This window comes from Caretta caretta, chromosome 2 (assembly GCF_965140235.1).
Source record: "Caretta caretta isolate rCarCar2 chromosome 2, rCarCar1.hap1, whole genome shotgun sequence".
In the NCBI taxonomy this organism is placed as follows: domain Eukaryota; kingdom Metazoa; phylum Chordata; order Testudines; family Cheloniidae; genus Caretta; species Caretta caretta.
In genome coordinates, this window is record NC_134207.1 from 243,323,746 (window position 1) to 243,349,480 (window position 25,735).

Below are 25,735 nucleotides of genomic sequence, written 5' to 3' on the forward strand. Positions count from 1 at the left end.
AGCCAGTTTGACACCCAAACTGCCAAGCTTCCTGTCTCCAACCCAAGGAGGTGGTTTGTGCAGCTTTTCTGCTTTCATTGGGAGCTTTTCTGTCTATCCTTGTTCTGCTTTCCTTTCTCCTTCCTACCACCCCATTGGTCTGTGGAACCATGATGCTTCTCCGGACTCCACCTTAATCCACTGCACAGGGGTGAGGCCGTCACTGGTGGCTTGTTCCAGAGCCTCCTGCCTCTCAAGCTGCCAGCAGCAGTTTCAGGAGGTTTACAAGTGCTCAGCTGCTACTGCTGATTTCTTTGAAGTGCCAATTCACAGGAGAAGCCTGTGGTGATCTGCCTGCAGTTAAGTCTTTACCTGTCACCTGTCCCCAAGTTGACCTGCCTGCTACCACCACCTTCTCCATCTAGCTTTTGGGCTGCCAGGGGCTCTCCAGCAGGATCCCTCCACAATCTCATTGTGGGGGATCACAGGCCTTGAACTTGAGCCCACAGGTCCTCAGGCAGTGTTCAGGCCATGAGTGCCACACAGCAGCTCACCTGAATAACCAGGGAAGGGTCCAGTGAAGGGCAAGCGTGCAGAGGGCCCCACCCCCAAATACGGTTGCCAACCCTCCTGGTTTTGCCAGGAGTCTCCCGGAATCAGGCTCTATCTCCTGGAGGCTACTGAAGCCAAACTGGGAGATTTTAGGCCGCTGAAAGTCTGGTGGCGCAGCAGGGCTAAGGCAGGCTCCCTGCTTGCCCTGGCTCCTTGCCACTCTTGTAGGCGGCTGACACGTCCCTGTGGCCCCTCGGGGGGAGGGGCCGGGCTGGGGACTCCGCACGCTGCCCCCGCATGGAAGTCCGCAGCTCCCATTGCCAGGAACTGTGGCCAATGGGAGCTGCAGGGGCAGTGCCTGCAGGAAGAGGTAGCGTACAGAGCCCCCTGGCCTCTCCCAAGGGCCACAGGGATGTGCCTGCCACTTCTGGGAGCAGTCCAGGGCCAGAGCAGGCAGGGCCAAGTCACGAAGAGGACACTGGTTCCTGGAGTAAGAGAGGGGTTACAGAGCAGAGAGAGCAAGAGAGAGCATGGGAAGGGGCGCGTCGACCTTGCAAGCTAATCCCCAGAGTAGCCAAGAGAGGCTAAACCTAGTGGTAAGTGGAGCACCCGGTGACGCTCAGCAAGGCAAACATCTGCATGCGTGTGAAAGATTCATGTGGTGTACTGCATAGCATGTCAGTTGAAGGGGGAAACACTACCACCATGGTGGAGGGGCGATGTATGCTGAATTTGAAAAGACCGGCTGTTAGCCGACGGCCAAGGATGTTTGGTGAGGTGCCAGCTATGCCTGTTTATACCATCCGTGACTTTAACCGCTAGGACGCACTGTCCCTTCGCGGCGGGCAGCCCGGGCTAGGCTGACGGATGCCCCAAGGTCCTAACCACCCATGACTTTAACTGCTAGAGCTCAGAGCTCCTTCGCAGCGGGCAGTCAATACTGACTGACAGGTGCCCCAAGAGTTTGCCCTGTGGAGGCGGCACAACTCAACGCTAGGCTTTTAGTACTCTCACCTAATGGCCAGACTTTAGAGCCAAAACGGCTGAGGTTCTTTAATTGTGTTGGCTGCTTTACAGTAAACCAGAGAAAACAAGTCAGGCTTATGCACAAATGGTTACCAAAATTTATTAAATTGGATTCTAATCATGTGGTTACAAAATTGCTAGTGCCTACTTATTTAAATGTAGAGATGTTACACACACAAACAAGTTACAAAACTGAAGCCACAATCCCAAAGAAAGAAAACAAAGTATAGAGCTCTATTTCAAAATATGTGTACACTAAAGATAGGAGATCAGGTGTGGGTGCTTCTTACCCTCCTTGCATCTCTCGATTCCAGCGGTGCCAAGCCAGGATCGGTCACTCAATTCCGCGGAAAGACGAATAAGGGACAAGGCTTAGGGACCCTCTTAGTTGCAGAAGCCTTGGGAGGCTGTCACTTATCTGACCAGCAGATAGATCGTGAAAAGCACTCAAAAATCATGGTGCTGTAGGTCCCCTACTTATACCTCTGTACTCCTTTATTCTCTTTCTCCTTTCTTATGCCAAATTGAGGCTGGTCTGTCTGGGTGACGCCAGCTTTCGCAAGAGTAGTTTACACTTGCAAGGGAGAGAAACAATAAGTGTCGACTACTGGACATTTCTATCATCAGGGTAAATATTTTCCCACCTAGGATGTTGGTGTGTGTGCATCACGCTATTTAGTAGGGGCTAAGAGCCATGTCTGTCACAGGGCCTCTGCCTGCTGTGAGCTTAATCATTATATCTGTTCCCAGAGGCACATTGTAGCAGCACACCTGTGCTTTCACAGCTTCAAAGGCTGTGCTGGAATATATGTTAAGTGCCCTGTTCCAGCTTCCTCCTGTGTTTCCAGCAATGCTGGTCTGAGGGTGGGGGGGGGCTGTCTGTCTGGCTACACCGGCACAAGGGCTATTAGAAGAACCAGCTATGGTCCTATTCAGCTGAGGGAAGCCTTAAAAAGATCATTTTAACAGTCACAATAGTGTTGTATCATGCTTTTATAAAACTAGTTTGCCTTTGAGTGCACAGAGCCTAAACACAGGTGGGTTACAGATTTCTTTTGTGAATTTTGTAATGAGGCTCTTATGAATGGTGTAAACTACTATACTCTGATATATATATAGAACTTCATTGTGTTCAAAGACACAGGAAACAAAGTGAAAGTGCAAATACACAAGGCACCATTTTTTTTAGTAGTACTGTAAGATGGGTTTTTTAAGTATGGATTACCAAGTAAACAAAAAACATTAATGTTTATGTATTAAACATATTACAATGTTTCATTCATATTAGAACTCATGGAGTGCATCATGGCTGATCCTGTGGTTGGTGTAGGTGTGGTCACGGTTCTCCTTGTTTTCCCCTGGCATGGAGTGGTAGGGTTAAGGGTTCTAGCCATACTACCACCTGTTATGCTATGGGGGGCATAGAGAGCATGGAGTTTTCCATGGATTGGAAAGGCTGCTGTGTCTGGAGTCTTTGGACATGCAGCTCAATAATGCTCTGCAACATCCACGTTTGTTGCTTGAGCAAACCCATAACATCCCAGTGCATTTCCCAATGCACCTTTTGGTCTCTTTGCCTTTCCTGCAGCAACTGCTCTTTCCATTTTCATTCCTTCTCCCTGGTGTTGAACATTTGGCCCACCAATCCCTGTGTTCACTGTCATCAACTGTAGAGCACTGGAAGATCTTGCAGAACATATTATCCCTGTTCTGCTTTTTTCTTTGGATCAGGATCAGATGTTCAAGAGGTGTAGAGGGGCACCTCTCAACACTAGAGGCTGCTGATTAAAACATACAGATGCAGCATTAGATTTACAGTCAAACGGAAAAGGGAAGTTAGTGCAAAACTCCCTTACATTATTCCAATAAATACCTTTAATAAGAAATTCTGATAGTCACTTTAGTGTCAGAGAACCTCTTTACAGCACCACGCTACATCTCAAGCCACAGTGAGCACAGCCCAGGGGAGGAAGGGGGGGAGAAGAAAGGTTCAGGTTGCTCTGTTGCATGGAAGGTTTAGAGGCTAGGTGCCCATGGGTACGAGTACAGGGAAAGTGCAGTGAATATTGCCAATACTTTCATAGGCAGTGGTGATTTTGGCAGTTCTCTCCCTCCTGAGGATGACAGAGAACATAGCAGTTCCTGGCATCCCAAAGCCACCTTTGCCGTATGCTGCTAGCCTGTTTACTACAATGGTGCCAGTGTAATTTATCCCAGAGTGGTGTGGGAATGCCCCTTATCATGGGGGGAAGAAACAATGCTACCATCCCTAGAAATGTTTGGGAGAGGATATCAGAGGTTTCTCCATGAAAGTTTAATCGAGATTGCTCAAGGGACATCCCTGTTCAGATATGCAAAGTAGCCCGCACAGGGAGAACTGTGGTCCACCCTGCCGAGGCCAACAATAATAAGACAAAGAATAAAAGCGAGGATGCCGCCTCTACATTTCTGCTACCTGTATCCAAGCACAGGAGAATGTGGACTGTGTAATTCAGACTGCCATACTATTTTTTTAAATTTATTTTCTAACTTTTTTAAAGTAAAAGGAGCAATCAAAAGTCATTGCCTTTGTTCTCTAAATGCATGGACAGGATGGACACTGTTTTTAAATGGGGAAGAAGTTATGGGCAGGAGGTTTCAGGCAACTCAAAGGTAAAAAAACGCTTTGAGGAATAACGCAGGTATACACTTACCCAAGGTTCCTTCTGCTTCATCACTGGCCTCATCTGCACTCATTTGGAGGAACTAGCTTGACTCCAGTTTCAAACAGCTCCTGGCTCGCTGCATGGTTTCTGTCTCTCTCCATTCAACCCATTCACTGTGCACAGCAGGGATCTCCGTGTCAAGCTCCTGCAAAGCATCCACAGTCACATGCAGGGTGCTGTAGGGGTCCACCCCAAGTACGGCATGCAGCTTGTTGTAGAAGTGGCAAGTCTGCGGAGCTGCCACAGACTTGCTGCCTTCGTCACCTTCTGTTATGTCTGCTGAAGTTCCTTGCTTTAGGTGGTACTGCTGCTCATCTGTTGTGCCCCAGCTTCTACATCCCCTGTGCAATCTTTATGTAGAGGTGTATATTTCTTTGGTGGTTCCTTAGCTGTGCTTCCACAGTCTCTTCACTCCACAGGCCAAGGAGATCCATGACTTTTTGTCCTTTTGCCGGCACGGATGTACCTAGCAGCTCTGTGTGCGCGTGGAGCCGGCATGCTCAGATGCTCACAAAGGTGGTCTAGTTAGTAGGTGTGTTCACCACAGGGGGCAATCAGTAAAAGTTATTTCAAAAACAAGCTCGTGAGTTTAACGTAGGGGGAGAGGAGGAGAATTCCAGTGTCTGTGACCCCTGAGGAGTAGAGTTCAAAATTGTGACCAGAGCAACCACTATCACAGGGACAAGGGCATTGTGGGACAGCTGTTGGACTGTTAGGGCAGACACTGGTAATGCAGAGTCTACACTGGCACTGCATCAACAGAAAATAGGTCAACTGTGACTGTGCGTCGTTCAAAGAGGTGGTGAATTGCATCAGTGTAACAGGATGCTTACGTCAGCAGGAGACAACTTTAGATGTAGAACAAAACAAGTCAACTTTGGTTGACCTAACTTTGTAGTGTAGATCAGGCCTAAAACTGGAAAAACTTCAGAAAATATAACTAGAAAACAACACTGGGATTACTTTGGGCAGCGGGGCTAAGGCAGGCTCCCTGCCTGATCTGGCCCCACTCTCGGAAGCGGCCAGCATGTCCCTGCGGCCCTGGGAGGGACCAGGGGGCTCCGCATGCTACTCCTTCCTGCAGGCACCGCCCCTGCAGCTCCCACTGGCCGCAGTTCCTGGCAATGGGAGCTGCGGACTTGCTGCGGGGGCAGTGCACGGAACCTCCTGGCCTGCCTCCTCCCTCCAGGGGCCGCAGGGATGTGTCAGCCACCTACAGGAGCGGTAAGGAGTCAGGGCAAGCAGGGAGCCTGCCTTAGCCCTGCTGCGTCGCCAGACTTTTAGTGGCCTAAAATCTCCCAGTTTGGCTTCAGTAGCCTCTGGGAGATGGAGCCTGATTCCGGGAGATTCCTGGTGAAACCAGGAGGGTTGGCAACCCTACCAGTGTATGGCTTCATGAGCCAAGCAAGCCAGGGGTTGGCACGGTCCCTGAGAATCACTACTGATAGTTCAACATGGCCAGTGGCAATGGTCAAGGAAGATGGTCCCTGCTTGCAGCTTTTGGTGAAGTCCTGAATTCTTAAAATGTGAGCATTGTGCACCTTGCCTGACCAGCCCACTTTAATATCAGTGAAGCATCCCTGGTGATCCATCGGTGACCGCATAACCATGGAAAAATATCCCTTTCGGTTTATGTATTGACTGGTACTGTGTGATGGTGCCAGAATAGGCGTATGCATCCCGTCTGTTGCCTCACAGCAGTTCGGAGATCATATTACTGGTATTTCTGTCTACTATTTCCTACACATTGCCAAGAGTCACAGGCCTCTGTAGCAGGAGACGCTTAATGGCCTTGAACACTTGGGCGATCATGGCCCCTGTCACCGTGCCTTTGTGGGTCACATCTGAAAATACCAAATTCAAGACACACTGCTCAGAAATAGGGCAGACACACTTCAAAGCTGGTGGTTATTCTCGACTACCAACAGAAGTAAACTTCTCTTTCACCACACTGTCTAACGAAGTCAGAAAAGCAATCTCCGTAGGTATTCCAGTCCTTGGATCATGACCAAAACCACCAGACTTAATGATGAGTGGTTATTTAAAACCAATTTTATCAATCAAAGGGTTCTTCTGCTCTCAAAAGACCAGCCACGTACCCAGGTCAATATATAACTCGGATCTTACCCAATAATCATGCTGTTGCCAATCCTTTAGTACCGAATATCTAAAGGTTTGTTTATAAAAAGAAAGGTGAGAGTTAAAATTGGGTAAAGGAATCAAATACATACAATAATTGCAAAGTTCTTGGATCTGGCTTGGAGTAGTGATGGAATAAACTGCTAGCTTGGTTGCTTCCAAATCATTGGAAGGTCCTCAATCCCTTGGTTAGAATGCTCCCATTAGTACAAATTCATAGTCCAGAGATCAGAGCAGGAAAGAGGCAAAATGGAGATGCTCTCAGGGCCTTTTTGCTAGATCTATCAGCATCCACTCATCATCGAACATCTCTTCTTTTTCCTTGCGTGCCCGGTTGTAAGTATTAGTTATGGAAGTTCTACAGATGCCAGGAGAAGTGTGTCCTGTATTAGCCGTGGTCATGAGAGTTGTACTGAGCTGGGCAGGGTCCATGTTTCCATTAGGAAGATGGTGGAGACCAAAAAGTGGTGTGCTGGACTATGGGACTTTTAAAAATGATGCAAAAATTATGGGATAGAACAAGCATTCTGGGGTGGAGAAAGTGGTATCATGGGAACTTGATCCATGGTTCTCTGAAACCTGTGGGTGAATTGTTAGTATCCCACAAAACTGCAAAAATGTCCTTCAAGGCATTACACTGGAGGACAGCATGGGGCACACTGGGATACCTACCTCAGGTGCACCATGTTCTCCATCAGTGAAACTATTCGTGGTGATTACGTGCAGTGCCAGTGCAAGCAGCCAAGCATGCGTACATCTCAGGATGTACAAAAGTCTAATGGATGTTCACTGCTGTTACTGATGTTCACCAAACTTCGTAGTGTACACATGGCCTTAGAAGCATTCTCTCAAGTTTCAGCATTAAACCGGTTAAGTGGTTGTTTCCTGGAGAGAGAAATTTGCATATTCCAGCCCCCTGAAGTAAATGAAATTAGCCAGCAGTTCTCTCTAGATTGGCAGAGGGCCATTCCCTGAGATAATCCATTAATGAGTAAAACAAAATTGGTCTAATCTGAGGACATAGGAGTTTCACTCTTAAAAACTAGAGGTATGTGTTTCAGGGTTTATCTTTTTAACACGAAACAGATTATGTGCAGAGGAACCAGACCACTACCAAAATATTTTGAAGAGTCCTTTTTCTTTGTCACCTGTTCATGAATTTTGGTACCATAATATTAATTATTTAAATAGTATCATTGATGTTCACCGCGCTCAGAAGATGGATGCCTCCTCTACAGGCTGGGCAGTTCATCTAGAGACATTGACAATTAAGGGGCTATGGTCAGAACAGGAAACTTCCCTGCATATCAACATCCTTCATCTGCGAGCTATTTAAAGTGCCTACCAAGCCTTTCAGAATCACAACAGGGACTTGGCGGTTTACATAATCACCGACAATACCACCACAATGTACTGTGAAGAACCAGTGAGAAGATTGCTCTAGCCAGCTTTGTCAGGAGGCAACGAAACTTTGGCTGTTCTGCATCGAGGAGAGCATTATTCCAACTGCCTGTGTGGAATGAATGAAGGGTAAGGCAGTCTTTACACAAATGGTTTCCAGGTAAATAACGTGCTGTATTACAACCGCTTATGATATAGCTCAGACTGTGCCTCCATGGAGATTGCAGGGCCCGTTTGACAAGAGCTCAAGTGACATTGATTAGCATTCCTCAGTGATGTTTCAATTTTGGACATTGTAGGACTGGCACTTGGTCCTCTTTATATGCTTTTGCCAAGTGCTGTGCTATCATGACTGCTTTGAGATCAGATGCAGACGTTGGGAAGTCAGTCCTGCAGTCATTGTTTAAATAGATCCTGAGACACACCTCCCACGTGTACAGCTTGTAAGTCACTTAAGTGTAATACACATCTGCAGCCACTCGAAGAAGAAAATGGTTGCTTACCTGTTTGGTAACTGTTCTTTGCGATGTCGGTGCAGATGGGTATTCCACGACCCACCCTCCGTCCTCTCTGCATTGGAGTCTCTCCTCTTGTTGTTCTGTGCAAAGAAACTGAGTGGGACCGGGGCACCACCAATCTTATAGAGCCAGGGAAGGGGGTTAGGGCCACAGTGCTAGAGCACTCCCTATACAAGTACTAGTAGGCAAACTTCTCCAGTTTCGATGCACTGGGCATGCACATACCTATGTGGAATTCATGTCTGCACCCATATCATGAGGTAACTAACCTGTTTTTTATCCATTGGCGGTTGGATTGAGACCATTAAAATAACTTCACAAAGGGTTTGTCTATGCTACAATCTAAACTCATGGCTAATAGAACTTGAATTGGCAGCCCCTGGGTTTGTTAACCTAGGGCTTGAGTGTCTCCACTCATTTGTAACCTTGGATTAGGAATTGTTGAACCCTTGGTCCCAGCCTAGGGCTTCAGTGTCTACACTGCATGAGGGCCTGAGTCCAAACACCCACATACCAGACTTCCCAAAATGTGGCTACTCTAGCCCGTTGTTTGTGCTGCAGGGTGGGAAAACGTCACTGTCGGCCTCTTGACTGTTCAGAGGACAAAGAAAGTTGGTTCGTGTGATTGTGGAATACTTCTGGTGATTCCCAAAGCTGCATCTACACTGCAAAGCAGTAGGGCTTGAACCTGGGTCCCAGTTTGACCTCAGATCTTCCACCCCTCTGGTTCTGGATCCCTGGGTTAGCGCAATTTGTGTATAGATGGAAGTGAGGTTAGGCTTGAGCCTAAGTTTGAACCCTGGGCTTACTTTTCAGAGTAGACCTACCCAGAAGGGGCCAGAACCTCAGCTAATATAAATTAGTACAGATCCATTAACTTGAATGAAGCTGTGCTCATTTACCCCAGATGAAAATCTGGTTCAAGATTTTTTTTTTAATTTAAATAATTTAAATCTCTCTTCTGCCCTTTATCTGGTAGTCCATTTTGTAATATATAGAATGTAAGGGCTCACTTGTAATCTCAGATACATTGATATGCCTTTGAGATGTATGCAGCTGTGCTTTTGAATACATAAGCAGTAAGAGATTTTTCAGGCAAGACTGCAGTTCCCTCCCACGTATCTGGAGATTACATAATCAGATCTTGTGCGTGTTTCATGCAACTGGAAAATAGGGACAAATTAGAAACAGCAAAGTGAAATTAACACTTCTAGTTATTTAAAGTAAAGCTGGGAGCTGCCAGAGGGTTGCAGTATTATTATAGGGGAGACAGTGAAGATGAGGGATTCTTTTGGTGGAGAACAGTGATTCCAGATTGGATTCAGACTATGGGCCAGGTGGATGAGGACAAAGGTGATTTTAAGTCCTTTGTTCTTCTACAATCCTGTGGTAAACCAGAGTACAGTCTGGTTTCCAGCATAAATTAGAACAGTACTGTGTCCTCCTTGCCAAACTTGGTAAAATGCTATTTATTTGCTTCCATGTGTTGAGAGAAGGATAATGCATCAGCTGGGGAGAAAGAGGAAATAGTTAACTATGTTTTTTGAACAGGAGGACCTCCTGAGCTTTTTCATTTTAAAAGGTGACTTATTACTAGGGAAGGTTGAATAGCTAAATAAAAAAAAAGTCCTAGTATTATTCAAGTAATTTCATTAGAATTTGTCAAATATGTTCACCAAATAGAATCTCACTAGCTGTGGAGGTATCAGAGAGTACCAAAAAAGTGTTAATTGAATAAATTATTTGTCAAATAGCAGTAAAAACGGTTGAATAGTCTGTTTACTTGAATATTATTTGATCAGCTGTACCTAGCTCATCTTTGCTTTTGCTATACCTTATTGCCTTCTCTGGCTTTGCTCCACTTTTTTTTTTCTTTTCTTTTTTCTATGATAGATCATGCTGTATCTTTTCTTGAGTTGTCTTAAGTGTCTTTTTCTTTTTCTTCTCTCACTCACTCTTCCCCATCTTCTCTCACTCTCTCTTTCCCTATATTTTGTCCACTACTGCCTCTCCTGTATTTTGTCTTTTCATTTATCTCCCTCCACAATCTGAGTTTTACATTTCTCTTCTCTAATTTACCCCATTAGTCTCTCCATCCCTTTCTTATGCCCATCCACATACTCAGAAACTGCAGGACACTACAAAAAATATAGGCCCTGCTCTCCAGAAGCAATGCCCCGTCCAGCTTATGCTCCACCATACAAGTGAGATCATGAGATAGAAAATATTGCAAAAAATCATGGATGGTTTCCAAATCTGTGTATTATTTTTTTAAATCAAAATTTTCCATTGTTCTGACGCTTTTTACAAAACTTTTTTTCAAAATAGCAGCACTTGTAGTCATCTTACAAAAGAGGCATGTATACTTTTAAAGATAGTATTGGCTTGTGTCCAAATGTGTGTTAGTAGGTGGAAGAGTTCAGTGTCTGACTTACTTACCCATCTTTAATCTCAGAGTGGACAGGAGAAATATGTGTTACTAAATGGAAAGTGAGTGTTATTCGGGCCAGAAAAATTGGAACACTTCAAATGCCAAATGTCTTTAATGTGAGGCCACCTTGTCATTGCCATCAATGGGCAAATGACTGGATTGTATATTTTGGTTTGGACTCTTTCTATATCACCTCAGATCTAGCTGTGTTTTGGGTGCTGTGGTTGAAACACAAGATGTCAACAACCCTTTTCCCCCTTCCTTCCCAGAATTGCCAGTTGTCAGGTCAAATGCATGTCAAGTCAATGTTCTAAGGTTGAAAGTCTGTACAGTGCAATAAAACTGTTCTTGGAAAGTTGACACTTCTAGGCCTATGGAGGAGAGTGATTTAGTGTAAAACTACTTAGCCATGTCACCTCCCACTCGCTCAAGAAGGCCCCAGTAGTTCCTTCCAAAGGGGAGCAGTGGGGCCAAAAACTTAACTGGTTTCAAGATTGAGCTTTGTAAGTTCATGCAGTGGATGGTATGATGGGACTGCCTGTGGTGATATGTGGCCCATTGGTGACTGCCAGTAGCAAAAATCCCTAACGGCTGGAGACAGGACACTAGATGGGGAGGGCTCTGAGTTACTACAGAGAATTTTCCCAGTTATCTGTCTGGTGGGTCTTGTCCACATACTAAGGGTCTAACTGATTGCCATATTTGGGGTTGGGAAGGAATTTCCCCCCAGATCAGATTGGCAGAGACCCTGGTGGTTTTTCACCTTCCTCTGCAGCCTGGGGCATGAATCACTTGCAGGTTTAATCTAATGTAAATGGTGAATTCTCTGTAACTTGAAGTCTTTAAACCATGATTTGAGGACTTCAGTAACTTAGCCAAAGGATAGGATCTATTTCAGTAATGGGTGTGGTGAATATGCAGTTCAGACTAGATGATCACAATGGTCCCTTCTGACCCCGTGAATAAACGAGTCCTCCTGCTTTGTGCTTGATTAGACCAGGTATTCCAGTGACCCTGGAAGGGAGTAGAGCTGTCAGTATCTAGGATTGTAATCATTGGCCCTCCTACTCTGCCTTATGAGTGTTGGTTTTGGGATCACAACTGATTGGGGTTTTGAGAAGTTGATTTGAAGTTCAGCTAACTACCTGGCACCCATTGTCGATAATGGGATACATGCTAGGAACGCCTGAATCCCCACATCATGGAACAAAACTTACAAGTTTTTGTGCGTAAATGCATGAAGTTGCAATTACTCCATTTAAGAAGATTGAAAGCACCAATACATGTCCAGTAGTGTGTACACTGGAACACTCCAGTGGACTTTCTTGTGCTAATTAACTGCCAGTCCTGATTTAAAGGAAAAAGTCTGAGAAGACCTAAAATGATAACGTTCTGTCTTGAATAAAAGTGTGTTACCGCATTTTATCTTTATGGGGCAATTTCTGTATTTAAAGGTGCTCAGACAGGAGAATTTCACATCCATTTAGTACCTGGTTAAACATCACTTGACCCGTTGATGCTGGCTAAATGCATTCCTATTAGGTGGAAGCACTGCTGTGACTCTGGCTGCTGTTCACTGTCGCTAGAGTAAATTGGTTCTCTTGGAGGAGAGTGGATGAAGCAGCCATTCTGATTAAGTGGGTACTATATTATAAATTCTCTTTTTCAGTGTAATTTCTGTAACTTTTATTGGACTCTCTCCTATAGGTAGAGCAATGGAAACATAACAAAATAAGAGAACACATCAACATCTATCATCAATGAACCTCCATATATTTTCTGTTAATAATTAGGCTGTTAGCATATGAGTATTTCTGGTTTTGGTTAGCGATTTATATCTTTGATCTTGTCCAAACTTGCACTTTTTAGATACTTAATTTTCTACTGTCAGGGGCAGGCAGTTTTCCAGAAGCAGGTAATTTTAACCAGTGTGTTGTCTAACTACCATTTCTCTGTTGTTACTATCAACATTGGATCATTGCATCATTGGAGAAGTACAGGTCTGAATTTGCTTGCATAGATATATTCTTAGTGAATATTTTCTTTGTGATCATCTTTATAAATAATATAAAAGCATTTAAGCATCGATATTGAAAGAAAAATAGCTGAAGGAAATTGAACTCTACATTGCGTGAAAAATATAGAGGTAACATAACCTCTCTTCTCCTACTCTATTCCCCTGTTTATGCATCCGAGGATCACGTTAACCCTTGTGGTCACAGTGTTGCACTGGGAGCTCAAAATTCAACTGATTATCCACCTCGACCCCCAAATCTTTTTCAGAGTCACTGCTTCCCAGGATAGAGTTCCCCATTCTGGAAGGAGAGTGATCACTTTAAATAAGCTATTACCAGCAGGAGAGTGTGGTGGGGGGAGAGAAAACCTTTTGAAGTGATAAACACCCATTTTTTCATGGTCTGTGTGTATAAAAACATCCTCACTGCATTTTCCACTTTTATGCATCCGATGAAGTGAGCTGTAGCTCACGAAAGCTTATGCTCAAATAAATTGTTTAGTCTCTAAGGTGCCACAAGTACTCCTTTTCTTTTTGCGAGTACAGACTAACACGGCTGCTATTCTGAAACCTGTCATTCTGGAAGTATGGCCTACATTCTTTGTTCCCAGATATATACATTTACATTTAGCCATATTAAAATGAATAGTTTGCTTGTGCCCAGCTTATCAACTGATCCAGATTGCTCTGTATCAGTGACCCATCTTCTTTATTATTTACCACACTCCCATTTTTTATGTTATCTGCAAACTTTATCAGTGATTTGTTTTTTCCTAGGTCATTAATCAAAATGTTAGGTAGCACCAGGTCCACAGGGGGACCTCACCAGAAACATACCTGCTTGATGATGATTCCCTATTTATAATTACATTTTGAGACCTTTCAGTTAGCCATCTTTTAATCCATTAATGTGTGCCATATTAATTTCCTATCTTTATAGTTTTTAATCAAAATGTTATGCAGTACTGAGTCAAAGTATATTATATCAACACTTTTACCTTTATCAACCAAACTAGTAATCTCATTACAAAAACATAGCAAGTTAAATTGACAGGATTGATTTTCCATAAACCCATATAGATTGGCATTATTTATATCACTCTTCTCTCATTCTTAATTAAACAAGCCCTGAATCAGCTGCTTCATTATCTTGCCAGGAATTAATTTCAGACTGATATGCCTATAATTCCTTGTTCATCCTGTTTACACTTTTAAAATATTGGTACAACCTTAGCTTTCCTCCAATCTTTTGGAACTTCTCCAGTGTTCCAAACATATTAAAAATCGGCAATAATGGTCTAGTGTGCTTCTCAGCTGGCTCTTTTAAAACTCTTGGATGCAAGATCTGTTTTAAAAATGTCTAACATTAGTAGTTGCTGTTTACTCCTCCTGAGATACTTGTGAAATAGAAAGTGTGTTATATGATATGACTCTCTCATTTTTCCCCAAAATACACAATAAAAATATATATTGAACACTTCTGCCTTTTCTGTATTATTTAAAATTCTACCATTTCCATACAGTAATGGGTCAAAACCATTGTTAAGATTCTTTTACTTCCTAATACACTTCTTCTTGTCCTGCTGGCCATAGATTTCTCCTCATATTACTTTGCTTCCTTTATCAGTTTTCTGCAATTCCTAACTTCTGATTTATATTCATTACTAACAACTTCCCCTTTCTTCAGTTTGTTATATATTATTTTTTATAGCTGCTTTCACTTCCCTTCTAAACCAGGTCATTTTTTAACCTGTATGTTTTCTTCCTTGATTATGGCTGTCTGGGTATCTAGTAAAGTGTTGTTAAACAATTCCCAAATATCATTCACAAATTTCTGATTAAATTGGTCCTCCCAGTTGATTTGGCTCAATTGTATTCAGCATTGCAAAATTGGCCCTTTTAAAACACCAAGTATATATATCACTGGTCTGGACTTTATTCTGCTTACACATTATAAGTGTGATGAAGTCATAATCACTTGTAACTAAGTTACCATTAATTTTCAATTTTCTGATCAGTTCCTCTTTATCTGTCAAGACAAGGTTTAATGTAGAATTTTACCATGTTGGACGCAACATTTTTTGAGTTTGGAAACTTTCATCTGTAATATTTAGAAATTCCAGGTACTGGCAGCATGAGACCTTCAGCATATGTCACCCACATTGTCGTCCCCACTGATCACACTGCTTTTTTCCCCTACACATTAAAGATAGGTGCGTAAAGAAGTGGTCAGTCCTGTTCCTTAGTGATTTGGTGATCTGTAGCAGACACCAACTAATACCTCATCTTGTGCTTTTTATCTAGTAAGACACTGATCCATAAGCATTCAAGATATTTTTCTTCTAAGTTATAAGTGACTCAGAAATAGGTAATGCCAATTTTGACAGAGTGCAACTTCCTCTGTCCCTTTGCTCACTCGATCGTTCCTAAATAGATTAGGACCATTGATTTTTAACATTCTAATTGTGGGAATCATTCCACCTGGTTTCACTAATACCAACTAGATCAAATTTATGCTAAAAAATAAGCATAAGGGTCATTGGTGATGATTGTTAAAATGTTTTTCTAAAAATATTATAGTACAAGATGGTTTGTCACTAATTTTGCCTACAACCAATTTGCAGTATACACCGGCATAGTCTCTAAATATACTCTCTGGTTCAGCAGCCCATGGTATGGATGTGAGAACATGTAGCTACCCATAATAATTTATGAATACTGTATTTTGACTGTTGGTGTGGTGGTTATTATATGCCTATTAATTTACTAGCAGGTTTTTCAGGAAATGCACCCAAGAAAGGGGAGATGAATCCTGATATTCCCCTCTCTGCAAACACTTGAGGAACAATGCAAAGCAATTCACTTTGATGCCTTTACTCAGTCCCCAGCTGGGCCTGGAGACAAGTTTTACCCAAAAGTGACTCAGTCCCTGTGAGAGCTGGGAGAATCAAAAGCTTCAGGAGGGTTTAATTAGACACATGCCTTTGAGGAAGGACACAGCTGGATAAAGTGGAGAAAATGACCTTCAGATGTTAGGGGGTTTTGAGGAAACTTATTGTGCATAGATCGCTAATGTTTTGGGATGGTCATACTTTAGGTTAGATAGAGGTGTGTAGGCTCTGTTTAAAAAACAACTCCTCTTTTTTCTCTTCTGCTTTGCTATTCTTACTGTTAAGATTAAACAATACTTGTTTTAAGAAGGCTGTTTTGGGTCACTGTATTCATCACTGGTCATGAGCTCCGACAGGAAATAACTGCAGGTACCCAAACCCAGTGGACCTGTTGGGAGTAATCCTGGGCAATTCACAGGGTACTGTGCCAGGAACCAGGTCTAGGAGTGGGAGAATTGTGGGACTGCACTCTGGGAGAGATGCAGGCATGGGGTCTAACATGTGAGGGGGAGGCCAGAGAGGTGTCAGAGGTACAGCTCACCCTGATCTGTGACAGTGAAATATGCCATGTATTGCTGTGAAGAACTTTATCTGTAATCCTTTTCAAAGAAAAGACCTTCTTCTGTCAGCTTCTAAACCTTCTTCCATTGAAGTAAGGAGCAAAACTTTTACAGTTGACTTCAGTGGGAGTAAGGTCAGGCCCACAGAGAGGTGCACATACTGTTCATATGCACAGCACCATTTGTCAGACTTCCTAGTACAAAATCTAAAGGAAATATGTTGGGTTTTTTTAGGACTGTCAAGTGATTAAAAAAATTAATCGCGATTAATCGTGCTGTTAAACAATAATAGAATACTATTTATACAAATATTTTTGGATGTTCTCCACATTTTCAAATATATTGATTTCAGTTACGATACAGAATACAAAGTGTACACTTCTCCCTTTATATTTATTTTTTATTATAAATATTTGCATGGTAAAAATAAAAAATAGTATTTTTCAATTCACCTAATACAAGTACTGTAGTGCAATCTCTTTATCACAAAAGTTGAACTTACAAATGTAGAATTATGTACAAAAAAACTTGCATTCAAAAATAAAACAATGTAAAACTTTTTAGAGCCCACTCAGTCCTACTTCTTGTTCAGCCAAACAAGTTTGTTTACATTTGCAGGAGATAATGCTGCCTGCTTCTTCTTTATAATGTACCTGAAAGTGAGAACAGGTGTTCGCATGGCACTGTTGTAACCAGCATTGCAAGATATTTAAGTGCTAGATGTGCTCAAATAAATTTGTTAGTCTCTAAGGTGCCACAAATACTCCTTTTCTTTTTGCGAATACAGACTAACACAGCTGCAACTCTGAAACCTAAAGATTCATATGTTCCTTCATCTTCAACTGCCATTCCAGAGGATGTGTGTCCATGCTGATGATGGGTTCTGCTGGATAACAATCTAAAGCAGTGCAGACCAACGCATGTTTATTTTCATCATCTGAGTCAGACGCCATGAGCAGAAGGTTGATTTTCTTTTTTGGTAATTTGGGTTCTGTAGCTTTCGCATCGGAGTGTTGCTCTTTTAAGACTTCTGAAAGCATGCTCCGCATCCTGTCCCGATCAGATTTTGGAAGGCACTTCAGATTCTTTAATCTTGGGTCGAGTGCTGTAACTATCTTTAGAAATCTTACATTGGTACGTTCTTTGCATTTTGTTAAATCTTCAGTTAAAGCATTCTTAAAACGAACAACAAGCTGGGTCATCATCCGAGACTGCTATAACATGGAAATATATGGCAGAATGCGGGTAAAACACAGAGCAGGAGATATACAATTCTCCCCCAAGGAGTTCAGTCACAAATTTAATTTACGCATTATTTTTTTTTAACAAGTGTCATCAGCATGGAAGCATGTACTCTGGAATGGAGGATGAAGGGGCATGCGAATATTTAGCATATCTGGCGTGTAAATACCTTGCAATGCTGACTACAAAAGTGCCATGTGAACGTCTGTTCTCACTGTCAGGTGGCATTGTAAATAAAAAGCAGGCAGCATTATCTTCCGTAAATGTAAACAAACTTGTTTCTCTTAGCGATTGTCTGAACAAGAAGTAGGACTGAGTGGACTTGCAGGCTCTAAAGTTTTAAATTGTTTTGGTTTTGAGTGCAGTTACGTAAGAAAAAAAATCTACATTTGTAAATTGCGCTTTCACGATAGATTAAACTACTTTACTTGTATGAGGTGAATTGAAAAGTACTATTTCTTTTGTTGTTTTTACAGTGCAAATATTTGTAATAAAAATAAAATAAAATAAAGTGCGTACAGTACACTTTGTATTTGTGTTGTAATTGAAATCAATATATTTGAAAATGTAGAAAAGCATCCAAAATATTTAATAAATTTCAATTGGTATTCTATTGTTTAACAGTGCGATTAAATCTGCGATTAATTGCGATAAATTTTTTTGAGTTAATCGCGTGAGTTCATTGTGATTAATTGACAGCTCTAGGTTTTTTGGCCTTTCCAGTCATTGCACGTTGGAGCACTCTCACTGCCAAATTTGAGCTGTTATGAAAACAAGAAAAAATTATAAAAAATCCTTTCCACAAAATATCGATTTGTTTTTTTACCTCAATTAAATTCTGGATCCTTTTCATTTATGACTTAAATATTAATTGTATTATAAAAGCAAAGACTATTCGATATCTATACTACATGAAATAGTATGGACAGGATCAGAAGAACAGTGCCATATCTGTTCTCTGGATTTGATTTTCCAGATCTCTGGGTCAGGAGCATAATCTTTAATGAAAACCTCTGTATTACAGGTTTCAGAGTAGCAGCCATGTTAGTCTGTATCCGCAAAAAGAAAAGGAGTACTTGTGACACCTTAGAGACTTAGATGCATCCGATGAAGTGAGCTGTAGCTCACGAAAGCTTATGCTCAAATAAATTTGTTAGTCTCTAAGGTGCCACAAGTACTCCTTTTCTTTCTGTGTTACAGGCCGTTCTTTAATTTCAAAGCTTTAAGGCCGTTGCCTCCAGATTCTCACAGTTGTCTGAAAATATTAAATCACTAATTTATATTGCCTAGTTTATTGCTCTCAGCTAAATGAGAACATTTTCTCACTATATAGCAGACCACACTACCCTGCATGGACTAGTTAATCCATCCGAAGCGTGTTTGCTAGTTTCTTTCCAATTTCAAGGCACACTTATATCTTGATCAAGTGCTGAGTGGACCCAGCAGACAGAAATTTTGTAAGGAATTCTAGGCCTGAATCGACACTTAGTCTGATGTAAACCAGGAATAATGCTACTAAATGAGATTATACCTTTGAAAAATTCATGGGAGTGGATCTTAGCATTTAAACTACAGTTCCTCAAAAACCAGTTCTTGTTTTGAAATGTAGGTCACAGTGCATGTAAAGCCCTTCAGACTATTGTAAGTGGCATGTTCATTTAGTAATAAACAATAAATAGGACATGAGAAGTTTACAAATATTTTGAACCTTTATAATCAATATATCAGAGCAGCATGTAGAATACTAGATTGTACAGATACTATTTTGGGAGATAAAGAATCAATGCGCAAGAAAACCACTGACAGCTGTCAGTTTTTTTTTTTTAAGTTTTGAACAGAACGTCTGCAACATTAATTCAGCCCTCTTGTGCATATGCATTATGATAGTCTTTAATTACAAGGTGTCACTCTGATTTTTTTTCCCCGTGACAGGACCCTTGTCTCATTCCGTACAGAGAGTGGACCTGCTCTGGGGATGAATTGTAGCAAAGGAGGACCCCGTCTCAATCACTGCAGAAGTTAGAAGGTGTGTAGCAAATGACAGGTTTCAGAGTAACAGCCATGTTAGTCTGTATTCGCAAAAAGAAAAGGAGTACTTGTGGCACCTTAGAGACTAACCAATTTATTTGAGCATGAGCTTTCGTGAGCTACAGCTCACTTCATCGGATGCACACTGTGGAAACTGCAGAGGCAGTGAATTGCAGAAAGAGAAAAGATAGTCTCATGCTTAAGGCCGTGGCATGTTGCCGTGGATAATTGGATTCTATCGCTGCCTCTGCCACAGAGTTCCTGTGTGATGCTAATCAAGTCACTTAACCCAAACTCGTGTCACTAATTGTGTGTTTTCCATTTTCTGGGTTCCTGACTTTCTGGGTGCCTAGGGTCTGTTTTTTCAGAAGAGCTGAATTCTTGTCCTTGCAATTGAAGCCAATGGGCTCTGTGCTTTGAACATATAAAGTGCTGTATAATGCTTAGTACTCTGAAAAATCAGGTCCTCAGTATTACCCAGAATTAATGGATACTTTTTGTCCCTAATCTCGGTACCTCAGTCCACACACCTCACAGGGGAGTTAAGAAAATAAATTAATGTTTGTGAAACACTCAGATACTATCGTGATGAGTGCCATATAAAAGATCCTGAGGAAATTAATAATTCTATCTATAGAGCAGGGTCTGAACAGTGTGCAATAAGTAAAGCATGGAGGTCAGACATTGAACAGTAAAGAACTCAAAATATTGAATAGCTGCTCATTAAGTGAGCATCATCCAAACTATGCACTGAATGAGGTAGGGGTCCTGTGCAAAAAAAATTTTTTTGGTCATATAATTAAAGATTGTATCAAGTCTTATATATTAATAATGTATACACTTGGACTGAGGTTGAGATGGAAATAGGAGACAGACTTGTTGAAAGTCTCTGCGTAAAGATAAGGAGGTAAAAACCAAGGATGATGTCATGGTGGGGGGTCTACTACAGACCACCTAACCAGGAAGAAGAGGTGGATGAGGCTTTTTTTAAACAACTAACAAAATCATCCAAAGCACAGGACTTGGTGGTGATGTGAGACTTCAGCTACCCAGACATCTGTTGGGAAAATAACACAGCAGGGCACAGATTATCCAACAAGTTCTTGGAATGTATTGGAGACCATTTTTTATTTCAGAAGGTGGAGACAGCTACTAGGGGGAGGCTGTTCTAGATTTGATTTTGACAAATAAGGAGGAACTGGTTGAGAATTTGAAAGTGGAAGGCAACTTGAGTGAAAGTGATCTTGAAATGTTCATGATTCTAAGGAATGGTAGGAAGGAGAACAGCACAATAAAGACAATGGATTTCAAGAAGGCAGACTTTAGCAAACTCAGGGAGCTAGTAGGTAAAATCCCATGGGAAGCAAGTGTAAGGGGAAAAACAATTGAAGACATTTGGCAGTTTTTCAAAGAGACATTATTAAGGGCATGAGGAAATTATCTCACTGCGTAGGAAAGATAGGAAGTATGGCAAGAGACCGCCCTGGCTTAACCAGGAGATCTTCAAGGATTTAAAACTCAAAAAAAAAAAAAAGTCCTACAAAAAGTGGAAACTTGATCAAATTACAAAGGATGAATATAAACAAATAACACAAGTATGTAGGGACAAAATTAAAAAGGCCAAGGCACAAAACAAGATCAAACTGGATAAGGACATAAAGGTTAACAAGAAAACATTCTACAAATACATTAGAAGCAAGAGGAAGACCATTACTCAATGAGGGGGGAAAGACAATAACAGAAAATGTGGAAATGGCAGAGGTGCTTACATGACTTTAGTTTCGGTTTTCACCAAGAAGGTTGGTGGCTATTGGACATCTAACATAGTGAATGCCAGTGAAAATGAGGTAGGATCAGAGCCTAAAATAGGAAAAGAACAAGTCAAAAATTACTTAGACAAGTTAGATATCTTCAAATCACCAGGGCCTGATGAAATGCATCCTAGAATACTCAAGGAGCTGACTGAGGAGATATCTGCACTATTAGCAATTATCTTTGAAAAGTTATGGAAGATGGGAGACATTCCTGAAGACTGGAAAAGGGCAAATATAGTGCCCATCTATAAAAACAACCCGGGGAATTACAGACACGGTAGCTTAACTTCTGTACCCGGAAAGATAATGGAGCAAATAATTAAGAAATCAATTTGCAGACACCTAGAAGATAATGAGGTGAAGAAGTAACAGTCAGCATGGATTTGTCAAGAACAAATTGTGTCAAACCAACCTGATAGCTTTCTTTGACAGGGTAACAAGCCGTGTGGATGGGGGGAAGCGGTAGATATGGTATATCTTGACTGTAGTAAGGCTTTTGATACTGTCTTACATGACTTTCTCATAAATAAACTTGGGAAATACAGCCTAGATGGAACTACTATAAGGTGGGTGCATAACTAGTTGGAAAATCATTCCCAGAGAGTAGTTATCAGTGGTTCACAGTCAGGCTGGAAGGGCATAATGAGTTGGTTCCTGCAGGGATCGGTTCTGGATCTGGTTCTGTTCAATATTTTCATCAATGATTTAGATAATGGCATAGAGAGTACACTTATAAAGTTTGTGAACGATACCAAGCTGGGAGGGATTGCAAGTGCTTTCGAGGATAGGATTAAAATTCAGAATAAACTGGAGAAACAATCTGAAGTAAATAGGATGAAATTCAAGAAGGACAAATACAAAGTACTCCACTTAGGATGGAACAATCAGTTGCACACATACAAAATGGGAAATGACTGCCTAGGAAGGAGTACTGCGGAAAGGGATCTGGGGGTTATAATGGATCACAAGCTAAATATGAGTCAACAGTGTAACACTGTTGGGAAAAAAAGCAAACATCATTCTGGATGTATTAGCAGGAGTGTTGTAAGCAAGACATGAGAAGTAATTCTTCTTCTCTACTCTGTGCTGATTAGACCTCAACTGGAGTATTATGTCCAGTTCTGGGCATCACATTTCAGGAAAGGTGGAGAAATTGGAGAAAGTCCAGAGAAGAGCAACAAAAATGATGAAAGGTCTAGAAAACATAACCTATGAGGGAAGATTGAAAAAATTGGGTTTGTTTAGTCTGGGGAAGAGAAGACTGAGAATACATAAAAGGTGGTTACAAGGAGGAGCATGCGGAGCAATCCTACAAAATTGTTGTTCTTAACCTCTGAGGATAGGACAAGAAGCCATGGGCTTAAATTGCTGCAAGGATGGTTTAGGTTGGACATTAGGAAAAATGTTAAGCACTGGAATAAATTGCCTAGGGAGGTTGTGGAATCTCCCTCATTGGGGACTTTAAGAGCAGGTTGGACAAACACCTATCGGGGGTGGGCAAACTTTTTCGGCCAAGGGCCACGTCTGGGTGGGGAAATTGTATGCAGGGCCGGGGCAGGGGGTTGGGGTGCAGGAGAGGGTGCGGTGTGCAGGAACGGGCTCAGGGCAAGGGATTGGGGCAGAGGAGGGGTGCGGGGTGTATGAGGGGGCTTGGGGAAGGGGGTTGGGGTGCAGGAGGGGTGCAGAGTGCAGAAGGGGGCTCAGGGCAGGGGTGCAGGAGGGATACAGACTGTGGGAGGGAGCTCAGGGCAGAGGGTTGGGGTGCAGAAGGGGTGCAGGGTGCTGCAGGGGGCTTAGGGCAGGGAGTTGGGGGCCGGGGTGCAGGAGGGATTCGGGGTGCAGGCTCCGGCCCAGCGCTGCTTACCTAAAGTAGCTCCAGGGTGGCAGCAGCGCACACTGGGGCCAGGGCAGGCTCCCTGGCTGCCTGCCCTGACCCCATGGTGTGCCGCGCCGCTCCGCTCCAGGAAGCGGCCAGCACCACATCCCTTCGCGGCCCCTGGGGCAGGGGTGGGCCACAGGGCTCCGCATGCTGCCCTTGTCACGTCTCCAGGTACTTCCCCCGAAGCTGCCATTGGCCGTGGTTCCCCGTTCCCGGCCAATGGCGGGGGAGGGGGGATGATGCCTGGAGGCAAGGGCAAAGCATGGAGCCCTCTGCGGTCCGTCCCCCCCCCGGGGCCCCAGCTGGTTCTGAGAGTGGTGCGGGGCCTGCGGCACCAATGGGGAGGCAATCCTGTGGGCCAGACCCAAAACCCTGAGGGGCCAGATTTGGCCCACAGGCCGAAGTTTGCCTACCCCTGGTCTAGATAATATTTAGTCCTGCCTTGAGTGCAGGGGACTGGACTAGATGACCTCTCGAGGTCCCTTCCTGTTCTGATTCTATGATTCTAAGATTGCACAGGCAACCGTAATTATGGCATTTCTTAAATTCTGAGTGCTTGACTTTGCAACCTTAAGAAAGTTCTTTTAATATAATTTGTGTGTAATATATAAAAATGTTGAAACTTTTAAGTCTGTTATCACATGGCTCTGCAGAGCAAGTACCATTGGAAAGGGGAGATTCTCAGATCCCAGCAGGACTGATTGCTTTCACTTAACCCTGGACTATCTGAAGACAGACTACATTTCTGCATGTTTATGGATTGAAAACTATTTTCATTTGCTTATAGAGGCACATTGGGGCTCAGCATAACAAAGTCACATGGCTTTAAAGGCATTTTTTGTTTTCAAAATTAGTACCAAGAGCATTTCTTAAAAAAAAAAAAAAAAACCCCACCCTCAATTATATCTACAATAGTTTTTTCTGTAAATTACGTGTCAGATACAGAATACATAATGGCGTGGTGTATAGACATTTTATCAGTAGGAGTTTAGAATGGTCACATTACTCATGAGTGGCTCGGTCAATGTCAAGATTTTGAGTGCTAGAGGAAAGAACTGGGTGTGAGAGAGTAAAAGGAGAAGAGGGACATGGATGGATGAGTGAATGAATAGGAAACTGAAAATCTCCCCATACCATTGCTATAAAGCTTCTATTTAGATCTGCAGAGTTGCAAGATATCTGCCTAGAAATAATTACTGATCCAGGACTGAACATTACTTTTCCTGGGCATTGGGCCAATGTAATTTTGGGAAGAATTCCATGTTTGGGGGAAGAAGAAAACATTTCTATAGGAGTTGAATTTAAAAATAACTGTATAAAACTTTGTGCTTGTTGAAGCCGCTCCCAGGTTTGGAGTGCCAGAATAAGTCTCAGTGGAAATTAATGAGTGGGTAGAGTGTTAGTGATGCAGTCAGAAATTCACAATAACTAAAATTTGCACATGGCTCTGCATTTGAGCATATTGAAATCACTACCTTCTATATGACTACCAGATATGTAGTCGCCACAAAGTGGGATCTCCCCAGTCCATACTTGCTACTTCCAAGAACAAAAAATATGAACCGAGATTTTCTTTCACTGAGATTTTGATCCCTTAGTCAGCACAGTCTCTTCCCCACTCTTGCTCCCCCTTTTTTGCCTGGTATAGAAAGCGTGTGGATCTGATTGAGCAGCCTGGACCTCCCAGGTCCCTTTGAACAAGCATGAGAGAGTGAGGTGTTGGGGAATCCCAAATTTCATGGGGGTGCTGGGATGTGACACCCTCAGTGTCCTTAGTCCTAGTAAGATCCAGAGGGGTATTAAATCCCCTCACAGTTGGATGTGCTTGCACTATGTATCTGAACTAGAAATGTGCTGAGGCAGTCTGACATCCTTTTGTGGGTTAAATGTGTAGCATTGTTGGCTAGGTTACAGCCAGCATTGTTCATGGAGTCTGTAATTTAAAACCTCTTTTGGTATCTGGCATTTAAGGTATTAAAACATTGACTGGCAGGTGAAATAATTTGGTGTAGCAACAACTGATCGTTTAAGTCTGTCAGGATATGATTGTAACTGCAAGTTTATTTTGTGTCTTTAGATTATTATTTTAAATGAGAGGGCACTGTGCTTCATGTAATTCACGTCTCTCCTTAAAATACACCTCTTCATAAAATCACACCTTCTTTCTGTCCTTCCTTCTCATCACTTCCAGTCCCTCCCTCTTCTGAGCTATTTTCTGTTGTTGCCTTTAAATTATAAACTCTTCAGGTTGGGAAACCTGTTCTGTAAAGACCCTTGTAAATGCAGTGACATACAAATGCTTTATAAAGTATATACACAACTGATGCAATCCTATTAAAAGAAAAATAGTTTAAGGGGTGGATAGACCATTAAATTCCTATCCTGAATCTGCCTCCATGCAGTTCACCCATCCAAATTCAGTTGCAAGATTCGTAGATTACAAGGCCCGTAGGAGTCACTGGGATCATCTAGTCTAGGCTGTTGCGAGACACAGGCTGTGGACTTCCTTGAATTAATTCCTATTTGAACTCAAGCATATCTTTTAGAAAAACTTGC

The 25,735-nt window shown here is 42.4% G+C and overlaps 1 protein-coding gene across 4 annotated transcripts in view; it reads left to right on the top strand.

Annotated features, from left to right (window-relative positions):
- Positions 1 to 25,735, top strand: part of CCNY (cyclin Y) — a 225,661-nt gene that overhangs the window by 103,305 nt on the left and 96,621 nt on the right. The window contains exon 2 of one of the 4 annotated variants that reach the window (XM_048837698.2): positions 19,391 to 19,484. The exons of the other annotated variants lie outside the window; for them this stretch is intronic. The gene's annotated coding sequence lies outside the window, so the exon portion shown is untranslated. The remainder of the gene's footprint in view (positions 1 to 19,390; positions 19,485 to 25,735) is intronic. 4 annotated transcript variants of the gene reach the window in all.